Here is a 22,192-nt window from a genome sequence, read left to right as displayed (position 1 = left end):
ATAAAAAGATTGTTAGATACCTTTTTTTGGTTTGTGAGGTAATTTTCCCTGTCTTTCTATAATACAAATTTAAAATATTTTTCTTAGTTAGGACCTGATTAATCAGCAATACGGTTAATCTCCCGTATGTGAATCGGGTGTTGGCTATAATGATGTTTCATATTTTTAGACTTTTAAGAAGCATCTTATGTGTCCCCTGCTACTCGTATAATGATAGAAATATGATCCCTACACTATATTCAATTACCTGCCAGTACCTAGAGAGCTACGGATTTCATATTCAAGGAACAAAAATAACACTGGCCTAAATGCATGTAAATTCCGGGTCATATAAGCGAATGCTGATCATAACATCTACTTGAAGTTACGACGTTGCTTTCAGTTTAGCTAAAAATGCCTCGGCTTGAATCATTACTTCGCCGTCACTGAAATTGCTTGTGTGTAGTAAAGCTATTTTAGCGACTCTTACGTCGTCCTATTTTATGATATTCACCTATATTTCTGCAATAAAGCAAAGGGAACTCGTTACAGGATTGATTGGATTAGCTAAAAGTGCTGCGCAAGAATTTTTGAAATACTTTTCACATAAACCAAGAGATTGGTATTAGCGTTTGCGGAATAAGTGAAGCAATATACACATATTTCCCCTCTGATATAAATATTATCCATTTCATAATCCATCATTTTTAGGATATTAGACGTTATTTTGATTACATTCCATTTTGTTTATGTTTTTCTGATTCGGAAGGTATTTCTTAAATTTTGTATTCAAATATTTACATGCGTAGATGCTTTAAGTAATTACTTGTGACGGTTTCCTAAACTTATAGTAAATTTTGTCATGAATGTTTTTTCTTTGTTTTGAAAAACAGCTTTTTTTTCTTTGATTTTCTTTTTTTAAACCGGAAATTCGGGTCTATAGACAATTGTTAACTGATTCGTGTAATCTTTCTAAAATAGCCTGTACGCATACTATAGGTAATTAAAAATTCTGTTCACACCCACGCATGTATAGAGAGGAAGAGAGACAGACAAAAAACAGACTGGCAGGTGACAGGTGACGGAGGACGGGGACGCCTGGCGTCTAACAGAGGTAAACAGGCATATGTCCCACACCCTCCCCTATCCAGACGCAACAACTCCCTGTGGCCCCATAAGGGCGCACCGGGAGTTTATCGATACTTCAACGTAAATTACTACTTACTCATAAATTACTGCCTACTGATAACATATAAATTCTGCTTATTCGTAAATTATCGCATACACATAAGTTACTGCTTGTGCTTGTACCTGAATTACTGCTTACACATAAATTACTGCTTACACATGAAATACTGCTTACATTAATATGATTACATTAATATGGTGCATTAATTAATATGATGCTCGGTTACATATACATGCTACATTACACGTTAATTTGATACATAATTACACATTATTATGATACAAATACTGACAAATACTGCTTACACATTAATATGATACACAATTGCATAATACATTGTACATATGGCAACATTCAGATCGCAGTTCACTCATATTGGGTTATTCAGTGCGGAATATGAAACAAAATACTGTTTCAGTTAAAGAATATACTACATAGTTGCAATGCACCGTTGCGTTACACACATATACTGTTGCACTATACATAACTGCTATTTTACACATAGTCAGTCAGAGAGATAGAATGAACGAATGAACAATCCAAAGCAGCATATATATAGAATGAACAAATGCAACAAGAAAGCAATACTGCTGAGTAAAAATCGAAAAATTTTAAATTAACTAAAAATTGACAACTACTGAATTTACTGGAGTGTTTATCACATTATTAGTTCCCGATTTTCAGTTTGAACATATGTGTACGTGTAACAGATTTAGACTCGAAGGTATACATTTGGATATAGATACATGCCTTTTCTCTAGCGGCCAATTTACATTTGCCTGCCTACTAAATGCGTTTCGTTATGTAATATTAGCTACTTATCTGCATGTTTCTGCCTTCAGCCACTGCTTCAGCTTCATAACATATGGTATTTTTTCACAATGCAGCTTTTACTTTCATGACTCTATCTACTTCTCTCTGGCTTCTATTTTTCTCTTCCTTATTAAGACTTTTTTTTTCTCTTTCGTTCCTTCTATAGATTTCCTGATTCTGTCTTACATACACACAAATTTCGAGATGATATTTATTGCTTTTAAATTTTCTCAGTGACGAAATTCCCAGTATAGCTACCGATGTTGAGTTCACGGTTATAGCCAAAGATGTTACCTGAATTTTTTATCTAGCGCAATTCTTTATATTTATTACCTCTAGACATTGCAATAGAAATCAAATAGCTGATTTCAAGTTTGCAGTTGTATCCAAAAGTACTAGCATTCAATTTAAACAAGATAAAAGTTTTAATTCCCCAACATATTGTTGTTAGTGCAAGTTGATGCATTTCCAGGGTGGAAAGGAATTTTCAGTTGAACAGAATCTTATATACCTCGTTTCACTTTCTTAGCTCTTTTTCACAACTATTGAAACAAATTTCCAAGTGAGTATGCGCAGTACTACAAAGTGAGCCGATTAATGATTGGATTAAACACGTAAAAGTGCTTAATTAATATTCATACGTTAAATATTGCATGACACATACATGATGATACATATACAGAAAAATATCTTTGAAGATACTGTATAAGCTTCAGTTGCGATATTTATGTAGATTTAATAGTTTTTCTGAATAATCATCCTCAGACGAAATACACAATGTTACCTATTCTGGAGAACAGGATGATCTCACTGATCGCTAACTCAGCAGAGTCATTCGGTGTTTTTGATGCGGGAAAAAGTGGGCAATGGCCTCTCCGGGACTCGAACCTGGAACTCTCGAATAGGCACTGAGTGTGCTGCCTTTACACCCCGAAGGTATGCAGAAAGGAAGGATAAAATACGTTATATATCCCTCATTTTAAAGGGCGACTGGGAATTAGGGGACACAGTCGCCAAATCCTGGTGGTGAAGAATCATCATCAACCACCTTTCAACCTGTAGATACATTAGGTTATGTTCGATGTCACGAAGCTGAAAAATATGCAATGCCCTCGCCAGGGCTCGAATCTGGACCTCTCGAATGCGCACCGAGTGTGCTACCGTTACACCACAAAGGCATGCAGAAAGGAGGGAGAAAATGCTTTGTACCATTATGGAAGTTTTTAAGGGAAGAAAAAGAATATTCCCTATGATCTAAACCAGTGGTTGTAACTCATTATTCTATTATCACGAGACAATTGCCAAAACATTTCTGAAGAATACGAGTAAGTTATACAATAACTTTTTCTAAAATAAACTATATAAATCGAGAATTCCAAGCGGAAATTATTTGAAAATACGTTTTTGGATTAAATCCATATAATGTGACCAAAGCAAAACTAAAATCTCATAATGAAAGAGCACTTTACTTAACTAAAAAATTAGTTTGAGCAAATTGTCCAGCAGCATAGTTAGCCTCCTTCTGTAGGTAATATTCAGGTGATAGAACTAGATATTTCTACATTTCCCTTCCTATTATTCCTCTTAACTCCATTGATAAATTTGTCTCTAATGTCTCCAAATGGTGTCGTATTCCTACTAGAACTATTTACACTCTTAAAATGGTTAAGAAGATATTTCTTATATTGAAACTTAAAAAATCAGTTACATAAACAGAAAAGAAATACAGATAGCTTGTATAAATTTGTAACAATATTAGCCCTACGTTTACGTTTCATTTGTTTATTATAACATAGCTGTCTTATTTTTTTAATCTCTTTCTCTGTTCGGTGAATTGTAAATTAATTAAAGCCATAAGACATATTTTTTGTTTCTATTTTCTCTAATAAATTTGTAAAAAATAATAACTTTGAAACAACTCTTTCTGTACCCTAATTTCTAGTATGCGATGTTGCACACGAATTTAACACCTAATGTTTCTCAAATCGCAAAAAGAATGAGACAGCTGTACGTATCTGTACGTTCAACTCATTATCCTAATTTTTAATTCCATGGATAACTGCCTTTAATTTATTTGCAATTTGAGATAGTCTAGATGCTCCTCTAAAGGTATGCAAAATTTATTATCCCTTTGGAAAATCTTAATCCTTAGAGGCCCTGATTCAAGGCCTCAGCACGCTATAAATAGATCTGCCATTTTTCCCAGATGTAATATGCTGCTGCACGTTATGATGTAGTTTATTCTAGCACATTTTGGTTTCGAAACTCCGTCATATCAATCTGTAGTGATAATTATTCTAGCTAAGCAGCTGAAAGGTTTTCGTAAGACACGAAATAATGTAACGGAAGTATTACAGAAATAAATTCTAGAAAATAATTATTTTTTACTTTTTTTCCTAAGCCTGTCTTTTATAGTTCCACGAAATTTGAAGTTAATAAAATAAATATAAAAAAGCTTAGAAAGCATTAAATTTCCATTGCCGCTTTAAATCACTCGTGGCACGGAAAGGAATAATTAATGAAATAACATAAAAGAATGCACAAAGGCCATTTTCATCATCGAGATTTCGACAGAATCCGGGATAACCCCAGAGACAAATGCGTAAAACAATAGTGTATATCTTTTTTCACTCGCCATTTTAACTAGCTTTCAGTAAATGGAGTAGTTTCAGTTCAAAGCGTGTGATTCGCTTCTACTTTATTTAGTATTTTGTATCATTTTATTTAAGTGCTGCTTTTATATTTACTCCCAGTTAATCTAATTTAATTTTGTGAGAACTAAAAATATACAAGAATGAATTACCAAACATAAGGGGGGTGGAAACTGTCCAAAATTCGTTAAAATTCTAGCCATAAGTGGTAAAGCGTATATTAGAGTAAAAGGTTAAGTCTAGTATGTAAGAAAACATTAAGGCGTTTATCTGGTGAAAAGTGATAATAATAAAACTTTTGTTAGAAAGCCGCCTTAATATGCAAACTTTTATCATAAAAACATGTACCAAGTCATGTATTTGGCCTAGAAATTGATTTCGAATTTTTGAGTAAAACTCTTTCCACCGAAAGAAGTTCAAACTTCAAGAAATACTTCATAAATACAAATTACGAATTGGAAAAAGAATCGGTCAAGAAAACAGAAATAAAAAAAAATAAATGTTTTTGAAATGTTAGAAAATGGTAATCAAGGCGCTGTTGAAGAAAGCTTCTATCTCTCTCCTTGGTTCATAAGAAACAATCGCTGTTTCTAGAAACCAAAAATTGAAGAATATATGTCCCGTTTCTTCGTTAGAAAATTGGTCAGAATTTCACTCTTATTCTTTTTCACAGTTCCGATTATAGTTATTTTCTTCCTTAGCAGGTCTTGAGATAGTCAAATTCCGTCCAGAAATTTACAATGGTTCCACAAAAGCTTTTCAAAAGTGCTTGCATAGTTATCAAACTGAAACGGCTCCTTTATCTGTTGACCGACATATATTTCTATTTTCCATGCATAAAATACTCTGGAACCATCCAACGCAAGTGTCTTTATGCCTCATTTTGGCAGGTTATTTTAGGCATATATTGCCTAAATGCACATCGTCCCCTCAACGACTCTACGTTTTCTTCAGTTGTTATGTATTCACCTTCAGTGTAGGCTTTCTGACAGTTCTCAAAGAAGTTTTCAAAAAACTGTCTTATGGGAGCCAATTTATCCACATGTCTTCTACTCGGACCATCTCGGGTATTATCAAACCGAAGGCACTTTTGTAGAAAACGTATCGCTTTTTTTGTGGAAAATCTCCATCTCCATCTGCTGCGCACAGATCTTTTACACTGACTTGAGAAAATTTGCGAACACTACATATGTACAGAAGACACAAAAGTGCTTTGATTTCACATTCGGCGGTTTTCTTTGCATCGAGCTCAAGTGCAAACCTCTCCTGAATAGAATTAATGTAAATATTTATACATTGGAACTATCATTTCTCTCGTGTCTTTGTCGATGAGCGGAGACTACGAATCCAACGGTGTTGATGCATCTCTTGAATAACCTGTATTTCTTGGAATTTTAAAGATAATCTTTTTAAAACTAGTCCTAACATGCGTTCGGAATTTACTTTTCTTTCATATCAGGCCATTTTATCAATATAATTTCCGAACTTTTTTTCATTTTCTCATTCACTATCTAATTCAGTGTCTGTATCACTGCTCTTTGGATGAATTATCATTGTTGTTGTATTTTTCATATATTAATTCTTCCTCCTCTTTGCTAAAGATTCATCTTTTGTTGAAATGGTTTCTCACATATTTTCTTTGTCATAGGATTCCACACCATACTGACTAAATAAGAGAGTGAAGATAAAATCTCAGGTACGCGAGATGACGCGCGGGTGTCACATACCCCGACGGTACTATTCTGAGAAAAGTATTCCAAGAATCCCTCCACGGACTTCCCAGCTTCAAGAATGTGACCTTGAATTCGTTACAAAAGGTTTAGCCCATTTCCAGAAAGGGGGTTAGAGATGATCAACAAAAAATATGTCCCCGTATATGAGATAACCTGGCGCGCGTGCTCGCGGGGTTAGTAGTTGCGAAGAATTAATAATATCAGCATGGATTATACAGAACTAAGGACTCATAATAACAGAACGCATCTCAATGAGACAATGAAAAACTGTATATCATAAATTTCAAAAATCAAGCACACAGAATGGTAGTAAGGCTAAGTAATTCTTAAATATTTTTACAACCTTTTTCTGATTCAACATGAAACTGATCTTATTAGTTTCAAATACTTTCATTACTTTCAAAAATATTCTTTTCAGCTTTCATTGCACAAGTTTCTTTTAAGTCATCGTATATAAAGCACTGCATGCGACGTGCGACGGAGGACATGGGCACCACCCCTCTACCAATACTGTTAATCGGTATAGCGGCACGTCCACCTTTATCTAGATAACCATACGTGTTCATTGTGCTAATATATTAATATATAAACATACATACAAATTGGTACTTCATACAGTGGCGTTAAAGCTAATTAATGTTAGACACTGGATAATACATTGCCATGTTACAAGGTGTATGCGAAAGCATGGATACGGTAGCATATATACATAACGTGTGTACTCATATGTTGAGTACACTATGATCCTTTGAAGCATTATCATTAGATTACAGAAGACATGTACATGCTGAAATATTAGGTGCGCAATATTATGCTGGAATAAGTAATTAGTACAGTGAATTAAAATTTAGACCCTAGATTAGTACTGTGTGGTACAGTGTCTTGCTACTGAATTATTTGTACTGTTTCCTAAGTACATTAACCAATGTACAAAGATATTAAAACATGTGTATTAGGTACACAGTAATTAGTGGATACCCAAGCGTTAGGTAAGTGCTACTTTAACATACATTAACAATAGGTACTTAATACAATGCTGAACAGATAATTGGTGCAATTAATTTTAGAGTGGGGCTCTAGTTAGTTCTTTGCGATACCGTGCCGTGTTACAGGATAAAATGCGCAGATGCATAGTTACATTATCATATATACGGAACATAAATTCATATACATATATACAGACATTTTGTATACAGAACATAAATTCATATACATATATACAGACATTTTGTGTACAGACACATTAGGTACATGATTATTCAGTGCGTAATAGATGTATATTAACTATACAGTGCCAAGATATGTGATAACACTAGTAGATACATGGGTACAATTACATATATACAAGGACATACACAATTACATATAGACAAAAGCGTATATACGCTTATATTTGGTACATAATAGTCATTGGTGACTTAAACATTTGGTACTTACTTCATATACTTAAACTCTAGATCCATAAAATAATGTTATAACTAGTAATAGGTGCTTATTAATTTCATAATAGGACACTAGATTGATATTTTGCCTTATTGTGTCACGTTACGTAGAAATGTATGCGGGTGCATGGGTACAGCTTCCTGTATACAATGCTATACCGTTTTCCTATTTACAATGCTTACCTATTACTATGCGAAACGACTTTACGAAACGATGTTACACAGTGTTAAATACTGACGCATGAATACAGTAATATTTCTACTTGTTAATACTATATATATAAAAATATACAAATATTAGGTGCATAATTAACATAGGGTACATAATAATTAGATGCACTATGCATATACGTACACATAAGATTAGTACAATGCGGAAACAATTCATTGGTGCTGTTAGTTTTAGTGTAAGATCCTAGTTTAACGCTGTGTGGTACAGTGCCATGCTATAGGATGATATGCGCGGAGCCATGGATTAAGTTATATACATACTAAAACACGTATATACAATTATTAGGCACGCAGTAATCATTGGATTTATAAGCATTATATACATGGTACATATACTATAAAGCACTGCAGTACGATATTAAATTATAATCTTAAGTAATAAACACCTGTTGTTTTAGAATTTTAATAAAAGAAAGGTACCACTAACATTTAAGGCCGCACAAGTTAATTCCATTTCTTTCGATAAAACTATTAATACAGTTGCGGTTTAAAAACTTTTGTCATTTTTAACATTTCGAATGAGGCTAAGACCAGTGACTGCTTTGAGCTTTCCAAATAATCCAAATTCTTCTCGCTTTGTTTCGCATGTTAACTGGGCACGATTGTTTTAATATCCATTTGATTAAGATTAAACTTAAGGATTTTCGTATCTGTACCGCATTTAACTGTGGAAAACTTATAAAGGAGAAGCGTATTGACATGCCTGTTGCATTGTTCAGAAATATTGGAAAGCCAGAAAAATAATGTCTGAACCGCTACGTTCCTAATTTGCAATAACATTGATATTATTGTGAGTAAAATGTATCATTCCTCGTGAGAGAAATTACTTTCTCGGAAGCGTCTAATTCTTCATAATGCACAAACATATAATTTTTACCTTTGTTTCGTTATTGCATAAGACTGTCCAAGAGTCAATTACAATATTTACTTCTCTCAAATTATGAATCTAGTTTTAAGCAATGCAGCATAGTTAAATTTTATTTTGTAGAGTCATTAGGAATTTTTATGCTGAAGAAGTGAAAAATAAGCAACGCGCTCGACGGGACTCGAACCTGAACCACTCGAATACGCGCCGAGTGTGCTACCGTTACACAACGAAGGCATGCTGGAAGGAGGGAGAAAACCCCTCTTTTAAAGGGCGACTGGCAATTAGGAGACCAAATCGCCAAATCCTGAAGGTGACGAATTATCGTCCACCACTTTTTAACTCGAGCGCTACTGTAGAGTCATTAGGATTTTTGATCCTGAAGAAGGGAAAAATGAGCAGTGCCCTCTCCGGGACTCGAATTTGAACATCTCCAATATGCGCCTAATGTGCCACCCTTAGTTGCACTACGAAGGCATGCTGGTAGGAGGGAGAAAACGTTTTTTTAAAACGTGTTGAACCTTTTGGAGCAGCAGCTCTTGGTAACTTTTAGGCGAGCTTACTACAATTTTTATATTTATTTTAAAAGCAATTACTTTCAATTTTTTACAGCTGACTAGATAATATATCTGCTTTCTGAAATAGTGATCAGAAAGTTTGTGTTGCCACAAATATTTTTATAATTTAATCCGCTTTTTGACAAAAAGTTTCGTCATGTTTCCACCTTGCGCGCACAGTTTAAAACATTCTGTTGCATAATTTAATTCTATATTTAATATATAGCTTTTATAACATTTGGAAACTACTGTGAACCAAAAATTCTAAGAATTTCATGTTAAATTTTTATTTTATTTTGAGTTGAGTTTATAAAATGTATTTTATTAACAAAATTTTATGTTTTCGTCCATAAAATTTTTTAATATTAAAATATTCATCAGATTTTGGGTTCAGTTAAAAGATAGGGCTCATATAAAGAATTCCATCCAATTTCAAGTATGTACCATTAGCCATTTTTAGAATATCGTGCGCGCAAGGTGGAAACGTGACGAAACATTTTGTCACAAAGTGGATTAAATTACAAAAATATTTGTGGCAACACAACCTTTCTGGTTACTAGCTTCCAAAGCAGCTATATTATGTAGTCAGCTATAAAAAGTTGGAAGTAATTGCTTTTAAAATAAATAAAATATCCCAGTTCTTACAACAGTCACATATTCGAAGGGTGTTAAGGGGTTTAAGGTGTACGAGCCCCTTAAATCTATTTGCATGACATTTATTATAAAAATAAGTTAAATTATAAACTTCTCAAAAAAACTTTAAGTTTTTTTGAGAAGGTAAAAACTTAACTTCTTTAAGTAAGTTAAAACTTAACTTCTTTAGTTAAAAAATTTAACTAAAGAAAATCGTGTGTATTACAAAGTTTCTCTTGATGGTGATATAAATTATTCTTCACTGCCCGACCGGGATAGCAGTTAGGGACTCTGACTGCCATACCGAAAGGCCCGGATCCGAATCCCGGGGAAGGCATGGATGCTTGTAAATGTATAGTGTCTGGGGGGAATGGGGGCGCTCAAAATATGCGGCGAGCTGAAAGTCCTTCCCAGAGGTTGGTGGTAAGGGAGGAAGAGGAAGACCCTCGGACCCGTCCCCTGGGTGTTCTACTTCAAAATTGGGAGCTAAACTAAGCAAAGTGGTATTGTTACCAGTATGGTATCTAAGGCTCTTTCCAACGACAGGCGCCTCCTTGCCACGACGTATTTCGTAATCTTGTTTCGGTATCAGACCAGCAAGATTAGTCACATCTACAACTATGCTTCACATTTAAACGTACCAGTCATATAAAAGTGTCTCTATATCGAAATCCATGGCCATTAATACCAATATAAGCATTATAACTTCTATTTGTAAAAGATCAGTTTCTTCATAATCCTGATAGTGCATTTATAATCGAGTATTTTTCTCAAGAGCAACATAAAATTCCTCGTATATCACATCATGTTAAAATATTATGCTAAACATGATTTGTGTTAGAATAAATTGCTACTTAATCGTTTTAACATACTTCATAAAGCAAATGCAATTTATTAAAAGGAGCTTAAAATTGTAGAAGTTTACGCGTATTAATGATTCTCCAAAATATGGCAAAGAAGCATTACCTGAATGTTAGAAACATAAACAGGGTTTACATATTTTACACTTCAGATGAAATCATCGTCAGTATTTAATAAGGAAGATTCTGAAAGCGCTCTTAATTTATAATAACAACTTTTAAAATTGCAGTTTCATTGCATGTTGGAAAATTTGAAAATTATTATGCTATTACTACCAGATAATATGTGCGGGTTTGCTACATATTAAGCTGTTTTGAAAATTTTTCTTGACTTCATATAATATTTCTTTCTAACGCTAGAGTAATGTACCAATGTGTATTTAAGTTGGAAATACTATTCGTTGATTATAGAATTAAGTAATAAAGGATTTGTTACTTTTTCAGGTTTTTTTTAAGTTTAAATGAACTAATTTAATTAAACTAAGTTAACCTACTTTAGCCAAAATCTCAAATAAATGTTAGTTTTTAATATGTAATGTCAGTTTTATCATAGGTAATTCTCTGATTATAAGCTAAATAAGTAGATAGAATTAAATTCTGTCAATATTAAATGCTTTTATAATTTCTTCGATTTTCTTAAAACCTCATAGTTATTTGGATAAATAATTAAATTATTCCTAAAAGAATTACTAAATACAAATGTATAACATAATTTTTTTATTTTACCATTGCTAGTCATAGTCAGTTTATTTAAATACATAGCATACATTTTATTAAAAGAGATCAAATTAGTAATAATGATGAAAAGTACTAAATATTGCTCATTATCATATCACTTTACTACCATGACGTCTTTTATGAGAATAAAGGAATTTAGGGGCGGAAGATACAAGATAAATGTGATATTAAAAGTGCTTTTCTTTTCATTAAGCTAAAGGCATAACTCTTATAATAACATATTTGTACATTTTTACAGATAAAAATAATACTTTGCTATGGCATTGTAAAGAGCGGAATCATATAAACAGGATAACAACTATAAACGAGACAGAGATTTATTCTTATGAACACAATAATAAAAACGCAGCAGAAGAAAATAGTTCGATATAAAATAAATATTATTTTCATCAAATAAAATAAATCAAAAAAACTTATCTAAATTGGTCCTAAAGTTAATATAATTAGTAAACTTCAATACAATCACAGGAGATATAGTGGTTCAGTAAGTAATAATTAAAAGTTTTGACTACATGTTTTTGTTTAAAGCTTATACTAAAGGTGTTAACGTCTCATCCTCTTTGGTAACATAAACTATATGAGAAGTCAGGAAGACGTAAGAAACTTCTCGCTGTGTCTTGGAAATTACAACAGAGACTTGGAAAGGGTGTAAAAGAACCTTTCCCTGTCTCTGTGGATCAGTAGCACAAGGCACAGCTTGTAATAGCAGATTAACAATAGAATAATTAGAAGATTAACAGAAAGCATAGATTGTGCTTACAGAACCAGCTAGCATTTAGGAAGTAAATCAAAAGCAAAGAATTTAACTTGACTGAGTTAACTCGAAGTCAGCCAGCCCAAAAGCTACACAACAGAATGCGCGCAAGTTGACTCAAACCTAATATCGACTTGACAAGCCTAACGGTGAGAATAACACAACGCAACAGATAACTGTTCTGAAGAGAATCAGCTAGTAACGTGACCTTCAGCAGGCGGAACACGCTCTGATTCTACAGTCTAAAACATTCCTTTAAATACTCTCTATCTCTACCTCATTTGAATACGCGCAAGCTAGAAAGAAGTATTCTGGCAGGCAAAAGGAAAGAGGAAAAGACAGTAAAGGTAATTAACATAAAATAACTGGTTAGTTAAAAATAGACAAATCCTGATAACTTTAAACATTTGTATTAACGTTAAATATTAAAGAACTGTTGGACCTATGTCAAATCACATCAGAAATCATTTCTTTGCTATTGTTTCATTCATTTTCCATTCATTTTAAAATAGCTGTTGAATAAAAATGAGTTTATTGCAATGATTCTCAACATTTTTCAGCTGCGCAGTGTTGATATTTTCTTAAGCTACCTCAAAATAAACTGCGTTAATGGTTTCGTGATAAACATGACAAAGAATTAAGCAGTGCCTTTTCGTAATGGAATAAAATGCATATTTAAATTATAAATTTTCTAAAACATCGACTGGGAACCACTAGCTTAATACAACTCTACTTTGTCAAATTTCTCTCTTTTTCATGCAATTCTCCATTTTAAGTAGAAAAAACTCTAAATTGTATTTCCGAAATTAAAATTTCACTGCAATTAGTACTAAAAGCAATAAACACCAAGTTTTACTCTGCATACTTTTACACTACAATCGACACTAGCTTCATCCTATTATTAGGATTTTCGAAAGGAGAAATGTAAAAAATCAACAGTTCCCTAGGCAAGATTCAAATCATGACTCTGCTGCTTACAGGAGAGATGTCCACTTACATCACGAGAGAAGTTGGATAATCCTTTAACTAATAAAGCCAGGTTTAAAGATTTTCTATAGACTGTAACACTATTTGGTTTTGGCGTTCTGTCTTTGGAAATCCAGGCTATAAAAAACCTAGTGCCATTTTCACATTCTGCTTGATTACAGGTCAAATATAGAAATACTAACTTTCGGTGGAAATTAAATAGAAAATTCGAACGGAAATAATACGCCACAGTTATTGTTACTACTTCTGTTGCAAAGAAGGTTCAGTACAAGAAAACGTCACTTCATGGGAATACTCTTTTTCTTGCTTGATGATTACTGATGAACGAAATTCTTTCAATACCATCCACTTATCTTTCTAAGCACAAAATTCTAACATTATTTTCTCCCTCCATCTGTGGCGATTTTTCCTTACTTTTTTATTCTTCTAAATTTTGTTTTAAAATAGTTCTCTTTAAATCTGCAGTGTTTTCAGCATAATACGAAACTAACTGTTACCGCAACAGTACCGTGGGTCCGTGAGTAGCTGAAAGTCCGTAACTTGTGCTACTGCGATAAAGTGGCACTGAATGGCAGTTATGACTTAAGCAGTGCATAAACCTGGTTTTCAGGTTTATGCACTGCTCAGGTACACTTAAGTTTTTCCAATGGTGGGATCTAGACATTTATAAGCGTTGGCCACTGCTAAGAACGGAAACGCTGGTCTCGTTATTATGGAGGTACGTAATTGCTGGACTGTCGTTGCCTTCTATGCGGGAACGGACAAATTACATACGTACCTTCTCCGGGATTCGAACCCGGGCCCATCGGTATGACAGTCAGAGTCACTAACCACTTTACCATCTGGGCGGTTAAACCTGAAACATATTTGGAACTGGAAAAATGTTTAAAGCTTTTATAAAGTAATATTTTATTTAAAACTCCTAAAAAATTTAATAAAAAACCTCATTCAACTCAATTTTCTATTATGAATAATAAAAATGTCAGAAAAAGGACTTAAAATTCAGAAGCTCGATAGCTCAGAGCTAACTGGGAAAACGCTGTAAAATAATAATGTGTTAGCGGAAATGAAGATAATACGAACATACTTCCCAAAATAATCTAAGATTAAATGCAAGATTTTATACGGCAGATAATATACATAAATTTTAATGTAAAGTTAAGAATAATATATTTATCGTAAATTTGTAAATAAAAATTCTTGGACGTGGAAGAGGAAAGCGAAGAGATACAACATGTTGAAGGTTTCGCAAAAATGTGTCAAATATGATTATTTTCTCGACAGCTACGCGTAGTCCGCTTTGGATTGTTTGGATTACCACAAAGCACGCGAGGAGGGATTACGACAGAGCACGCGTGCTTAAGAAGAGAGATTCCCTTCGTGATTTACGCTTTAACCCTCATAAGGATTACGGATTTGAACCTGGTGATATATAAGTAGTATTTTCTTAATTATAATTTCAAAATGACACCCTTAATTTATCCCTTGACTTCTTTTCTTCCAATATACCCAACCCCAAATCTATACATCAGGAGCTGGCAGAAAGTTTTATGTATAACAAATCGGAAAGAAATCCTTCCATGCAGAATTTTACGTTCGTAACCCTCAAAGGATTTGTGAACTATTCTTGGGGACAATCCGCGAAACCACTGTGTAGCCAGCTCGTTCTTCGGGGTTTCAACTCATGTAGAACTACCGGAGTTCAGCGGTTTAACCGCTCTGACACTACTGAGACCATTCGTAGTCTGAAACTTTCTGAAAAATAAAAATTCCTGTACTATATTCGTTGTTAAATAAGTTGTCATGCTGCTATAATGTAATCTCTTGCTAACTTATAAAAATACTGTCCTTATCATACCCCAGTAATTATCCCTTTGTAATATTTCATATTTTTGTGTTATTTTGAAACTTATTTTTAATTTTTTTTAAACTGAAGTAATCTGAAGTCATTTTAATCTTTTACGATGAAATTTTAATATTTGAAATTTTTTTAATTATTTTATGAAATATGATTGTTGATACATTAATTTACACGGAATGAAGTTTTAAGCACATATTGAAACTTTGGAAGTGTAACTAGAGTGTGGCTAGAAATTCTTACGGTAACTTAAACTTTTGACATGTTGTAGTAATGAAGATTGTTTCAAAATTTATCTCAAAAGCTTACCTGAAATAAAGTTTTTCAAATCACGTACCAGAAATGGTGCAGTTTAATTTTGTAGCCCTTGATAGTTACGAAAATTGTCTGAGCTTTCAAAGGCAGAAGTATAAGATGCTCTAAAAACACTGGTGCTGCCCAGTACACAATTTTACATGACTTAGGCAATGAACATGACATTGCACCTTCCTAGGACTCTCCAGGCACTAAAATTCTCGCTTTTGATATTTATGCAAAACATTTGAACTTCCAAAGGCAAAAGCGTAAATTTGCACTTTAAGAAACATGCAGCATCTTTAGATTTATATTCATCTCATTTTTCAGAAAAGCCCTAAAATCAGGCAATCCTTCATAAACTTAATCTCGGTGTGTTGATTTCATAGTTCATTTGGCTTTTATCAAATATATAAACTCAATAAATTTATCCAAGTTTTTAATAAAAAATAGGAATAAAAAGGAGAAATTAAATTAATATTAACGGATACATTTGATGAAAACGATGAATTTTTTGCAAGTACTACTTACACAATAAATGTTGAATTGCCGAGTGTTAATAAAGTCGAAAGTGTAAGACTTATATAAAGAATCCAATTTATATAAAGAACCCAATACATTCAAGTATCGGAAACTGTAAAGATAAACCATTTTTATGAAGAACAACTCAACGTTATCGGTAAATATCAACCTAATATCTACGTAATATAAAGATATCGGTAATGTTGGCAGTGGATCATACGTTACCAATCATATCTTCTTGATAGTGGTCCCATGCGCCAACCTCTAGCAAGCATATCTTTACATGCTTTTTCCTATTCCTTCTTCCTAAAGTATCACACTGCCTTTGTTGTTGATGGTACTTATTGATCTTAATTCCATACCTTAGTAACACGTACGATATTCGTTATTGAAAAGATTTGCTTTCATATAAAAATTGACTTCAGGATGACTTTTTTTTTTTTTTTTTTTCTATAACTGTGGTTTGTGCGATTCACAGTTTTATATATTCAAACATTATTCTCATTTTTAAAAACAGGGAGGAAAAAGTTGCAGTAAAAACGCAAATATGTATATAATATGCAAGGTACTCATAAAAGATGAATACAGGTTTTATTTTCTTAAATATTAGTCCAAACATGCACCATGGATGACGTTTCTCCTAAAAAAGCACAGAATTTTATAAAAGCACTTTCAGCACATGAGTAGATGGGTATTCAAATATAATTATCAGAAAGCATAAAGTTAATTTAGTAAAATACTGATTTTATTTTCTGTCAAATGCAATATGTTCAATAAAAATAAGCAAATTTTCTTTTAATCTGATCAAAATTCGATCGTAATATGATTATTTACGGAATAGAGAAATAACTTCCTCGTTTCCGAAATCCTCTCTTTAGTTCAGATTTTTAAAAAGGTTTTTTTTTTCTGTTGAATTGTTGTTTAAACTCTTTCACCCATTCTTTTTTTAAATGTTTATTGTGCTTTATTTATTTATTATGTTATTGCTATAGCTTACTTAAGATTCGTGGTATACTTTGTGGAGTATACTCGAGGAAATAAAGTTAACAAAAAGCAGGTATCAAGAAGATATCTGTAATATCTTTGAGCATTCTGCTGCTAAAAATTTAGGATTTAACTTATCGAAGCTTAATGAACGCTTTATTCATTCGACGTTTTTATCTGTAGATATGTCTATGACCAAAATTTAAGAAAGTAGAGTTCGTAGCTATTTTTTTCGAACAAGCTGTTGAGTTATACGAACAGCTCCGTTTCAGATACAAAGTAGGAGAGAGCTTAAGTAACATCACTTAAAAGCATCCGCCTTACCCGCATTAGTATTCACAGCTAAAGAATAAAACTTGCCATCTGCTGCTCCAAAAAATCAATCGCAGGTCTCAACTGGATCATTCAACTAACTTTAAAAGCTCGCGAAACAATAGATGGTTAAAAAAAAAGTTAAGGAACTTCATTTCACGAGTTCTTGACGAGTCAATAGCAAGAACAAACTTATTTCCAGCTGCAAACGGAATTCAAAAGAATACTTAATGCGTCTTCAAACGTATAATAGAACCTTATCTTATAACTGCATTTATTGTCAACCATACTATTGCCTTCGTTTAGAATGTATCTTTGTATCTATAAAAAAAACATATATGGCTTGTAAATAGTAGTTGTATTAAAAATTAGAATGGTAACTGACATGATTAGATTTAGAAAGCGGGGGAATTTAGAAGTAATGAAACTAAATACTGCCCTCACTATGTGTCTAGTATTTTCTAACAATGGTCTAATTAAATCTTTTAATATTTCATGGATAGTCATAATTAATAAGTAATTCTTGTTCCATTAATAATTTGTAATTGTCGCAACTAGAAATCCCAATTTTAGTCTAAATTATAGTGTCAATTTTTATTATTCAATTCATTTGTACAGGAACTGCGCTTCTAAAATTGTGCCGTTGGCCTAGGAATCTTAAATTAGATTTGTCTCTTTGAACTTAGCAACTAACTAAGAAGAAACAAGACACTATTAAATACAGCACGGATATAGAAAGTAACTACACTTATGCCATGACTATGGAAAGCCGGTTCGCTATCGTAACAGTAAAAAAATCTGATGTGTAACACCACATGACTTCCTTGTACGGAATATGAAACTATACGCATTTTTTCTTGCATTTCATTTAAACTTATTAGATTGAATTAAACCTACTTCGCCGACAGCGCATAAACCACAATAGAATAAATGCATTCTTTAAAATTCACTTTGTTTACCATAGCGAAACTCTGGGGCTAGGTTTACTTAACAGTATTATATTTCGTTCATATTATAACTCAGAATGCACAAAATTTATATCATTTAAAGAATTATCTAATCGTTGCCACATGTTCTATTCAAATACTATAACAAAGCTAGAACGATGTATAAAAGAAATTAAGCAAACAAAACAAAAAAGAAACAGTTTTTCACAGACGATTGAGTATTTCTCATTCAATTAATTCAGTTTTCACTTCGCGACAAGGCAAAAATACATAAAAACTCAAAATATCTGTATTAAAAATTACGAAGTCAATCTTAAACACTTATTTCCTCGAAAAAATTCCAGAAAGGATTAAGCATGATTTAATTCGCAATAATAAATGAAGGCGTTATTTTTTGTGTTTCGAAACTTAGTCTCTCTAGATTGGCAACAAATCTACAATTCTGCTGTTTCAAATGTAAACAAATATGTCCGCCATGTTATTTAAAACTTAACCGCACTTAAACAGCTTTTAAATTGTTTATAATTGTACAAATATTGCTTCCAGAATTACGAAAGGCATAAAAACTTTAACCGGAAGATAAAAACAACATAATTCAATCATTTTTAAAGCAAAAAATGTGCAATTTACAAACATATAAGAGTAAAGAAACTGAGATCACTGAGCCGGGTAACAGAGTGGATATATTTATAAATATATTTATATACGTTTGGCGCGGCCGATTGAAACCAAAATACGAGGTGCACATCTACATCTTATAGTAGTCTTATATACAAAATTTCAACGTTTTGAGGCTAATCGTTTATGAGTTATGCGAGATACGTACGTACATACGTTCGTACAGACGTCACGAAAAATTCTCTTCAGAATTCATTTTAAAGCAGTTTTTTAGTTTTTTTGGAGGAAAAGAGTCTTTTATTCTGTCCTTACATCGTTAAATTGCATTCGAAAGCGGTCAAAGTGGATATTTTCGTTGAAATATGCTGCCTGAAGCTTTTCGCGATTACAATACTTCCTTTTTACTTCGTACAAGGAAGTAAAAAGGAGAAAAGAAGCCTATTTTGTAAAGAAATTCTGAAAAGGAGTGAAATTTCAACTAAGTACTGTTTCAGAACACGACATACAATTTCCAAACATTAACATATTACAAACAATTTCATATTTTATTGCTTAAATTCAGATAATATACCTAGTAAATAAGCGCAAGAATTTAAAAAACAACCCTATAAACAACAATTTAGGCCCTTTGATTGTTTTTGTTTTATTTTCAGATGGTTGGTTTGGTTTACTTACTTAGTTATGGAAAAGAACTCGAGGGCTATCTGTGTAAAGAAAGGGGTGCCTTCATGGAGGACGTTCTAAGCGAAATTGACTCGTATACACGTTATACAAGCGGAAAACTACGAAAACGTCCATGCAACCAGCCCTTTCGTGGGATTCGAACCTTGGACCGCGCTACTAGATTTCAGCGACATTACCGCTAGGCCACTGGTGGGCTTATTTCCAAATGAAATTTGTATTGTGTACATCATAACTTAAATATCTCAGAACATCTGATAACAGACGCTTGGTTTGTTCCTCTAAGACTGTCTCAGAACATCTGATAACAGACGCTTGGTTTGTTCCTCTAAGACTGACTGCAAAGCTGTGGTATTAATGCGTACTAATTTTGTTTCCATTTAGAGCGAATTCGTGAAGGCAGTCAGTTTGCATTAGCCTTCTTCCTTTTTTATGGAGAAGGACTGCATTGTTTTAGTTATGGCAAATCACTGAATGGCTATCTGCTTAAAAAGCCTAATTTCTTCCTAGGGCATGTTCTGAAGGGACATTTGCTCACGTTACATGTGCAAACAGCACAAAAACGCCTACGAAGCTATTCCGTTCGCTAAGATTTGAACTGGGTCGAATTTAAAATAGTACACAATTAGCCACAGGTGGACTGTATGAAAGCGGGCTGCATTTCAGTACTTTATATAGAATAACAGAATGCACGACCTTTCTCCCATTGTTTCTCATTCTTTAAGAAATTGCGTGAATTAATTTTACAAATATGATTAGAACGACTGAATGTACTTGGAGAAAACGAAAGAGAGAAATTTCAGTCATCGTAAATCCTTGTTTGCATACATCTGGCATACATCAACAGATTTTTAAAATTTAAGCTAAAAAAGGCATCCTTACTTATTTTTAGTTTCATTATTTGAAATAATTTCTACTAATGAAATGAAATGAGACTGATGAAATTAAATGAAACAAGGCAGAATTTTGAGCATAATCGAGGCTATAAGTAGCTAAAGTATCTGTCATGCTTCTTAAAGATGAAAAACGCTGAAAGTTTCTGCTGAAGTTGGAACAACTTTCATGGCGAAAAGAATGTTAATGGCCTAGTATTGCAATAAACATAAATCAAAGAAATGATCAAAATATCACTTAGATTTTGAGCCAGTGATACCTATTCCATTGATGATAGAAACGGTATTTTCTATACGTTGCCGCACCAGAAACTAAAGCTTTCCTAAACTTTACAGAGAGAAATTATTTTAACTACTGAAGAATGTTAAGAAATAATTAAAAGAAGCTGTTGGTTAATAGGTAAAATTTTATTATTGAATAATTTATAATGTGATATCTGAGGTGAGTTCCGTACTGATAATAATGTACAGATAATTTTACTTTATTTCACTGGTAGGGCAGCTTATCTGTATCTAAACTGACTGCCAGTAAGCCTTGATAATAATAAAAATAGTCTTGTTGGTTGTAAATTGCCAAATCGCGTCTGAAGCCCCGAACTAGCAATTCTCAGTGACAATTATCAATAGACAATTAAAAGCTAAATAAGTAATAGCAGGTTTCTGATCTGTAATAAATAAGTCGCCATTTTTAATCAGTAATATGGACGTGACATAGGTACATGACTGGCAAACATATGTTATATTCAGAATAACATACGTATTTGACACTCTAATTGATATGGTGGTTAGCGCTGCTAGCTGCTATATATTGGATCCAGAATTCGAGTCGCGGGGAAAGCTTGGATGTATATAAAAGTATAGCTTCTGTTTGTATGTGTCTTTGTGTTTGTGCAGATTTAGGGCACTTTAAATACTGGAAAGCCGGAAGTTCTTTCGAGAGGTCTGGAGGCAGGGAAGGAGGATGAGGGATTCCCTGATGCATTCTCCGAGGTGTTCTCCTTCAGAATTGGGATGGGAATTCCAATTCTGTGTAGTGACGCGATGGCTAAATGACGAAAGAATGTTGGTCATTTCTGAAAAATTCATTAAGTTACGAGCGTCTGGTTATTTTTAATATCCGCAACAACACATTGGCTAACACTAGCTAATTTTTAAAAATTACTGCTGAATAATTAAAAAAATTGGTATATCGTCTGTTTGTACGGAACATAACGTATAGAGAAAGGAAGGTTGAAGTTCAATTCACAATCTACGCGTTCATTGATTCAATAATCTACGTCACACTCTGAAAAGGATGAGTTTTGAAACTTTTCAGGAAACGAACGATGGGGGAATTTAGGAGAAAAGAAATTCAGTTTAAACAGTGTGTAAATGAGATTTACTTCCGAACAGAAACCATAACTGCAACAACACTTGAAAATATTGGCACAGAAGTTAAACGAAAACATAATTAAAGCTATGTCCAGAAACTTCGTGAAGGCAATGTTGCAGAATTATATAGAAGTATAGCAGTATTTCGGTATAGTTAGCTTATTCAAAATAGTTTATAATACTCGAAGTAAAATCTTCAACACCCCACCCCAAAAAAGAAAGAAAACAATATTCAGTTTTTTTTTCCTATAATAGAATATTAAAAGTGTAAAATTGTAAC

The 22,192-nt window shown here is 33.1% G+C and overlaps 1 protein-coding gene across 3 annotated transcripts in view; it reads left to right on the top strand.

Moving 5' to 3' along the window:
- The window catches only part of LOC118186652 (BAI1-associated protein 3-like), a 600,433-nt gene that overhangs the window by 365,526 nt on the left and 212,715 nt on the right, over positions 1-22,192 (top strand). The window lies entirely within an intron of this gene.

This window comes from Stegodyphus dumicola, chromosome X2 (assembly GCF_044657685.1).
Source record: "Stegodyphus dumicola isolate Sdum_Otavi_A_Nest chromosome X2, ASM4465768v1".
Classification (NCBI taxonomy): domain Eukaryota; kingdom Metazoa; phylum Arthropoda; class Arachnida; order Araneae; family Eresidae; genus Stegodyphus; species Stegodyphus dumicola.
This window is presented reverse-complemented; position numbering and strand designations above follow the sequence as displayed.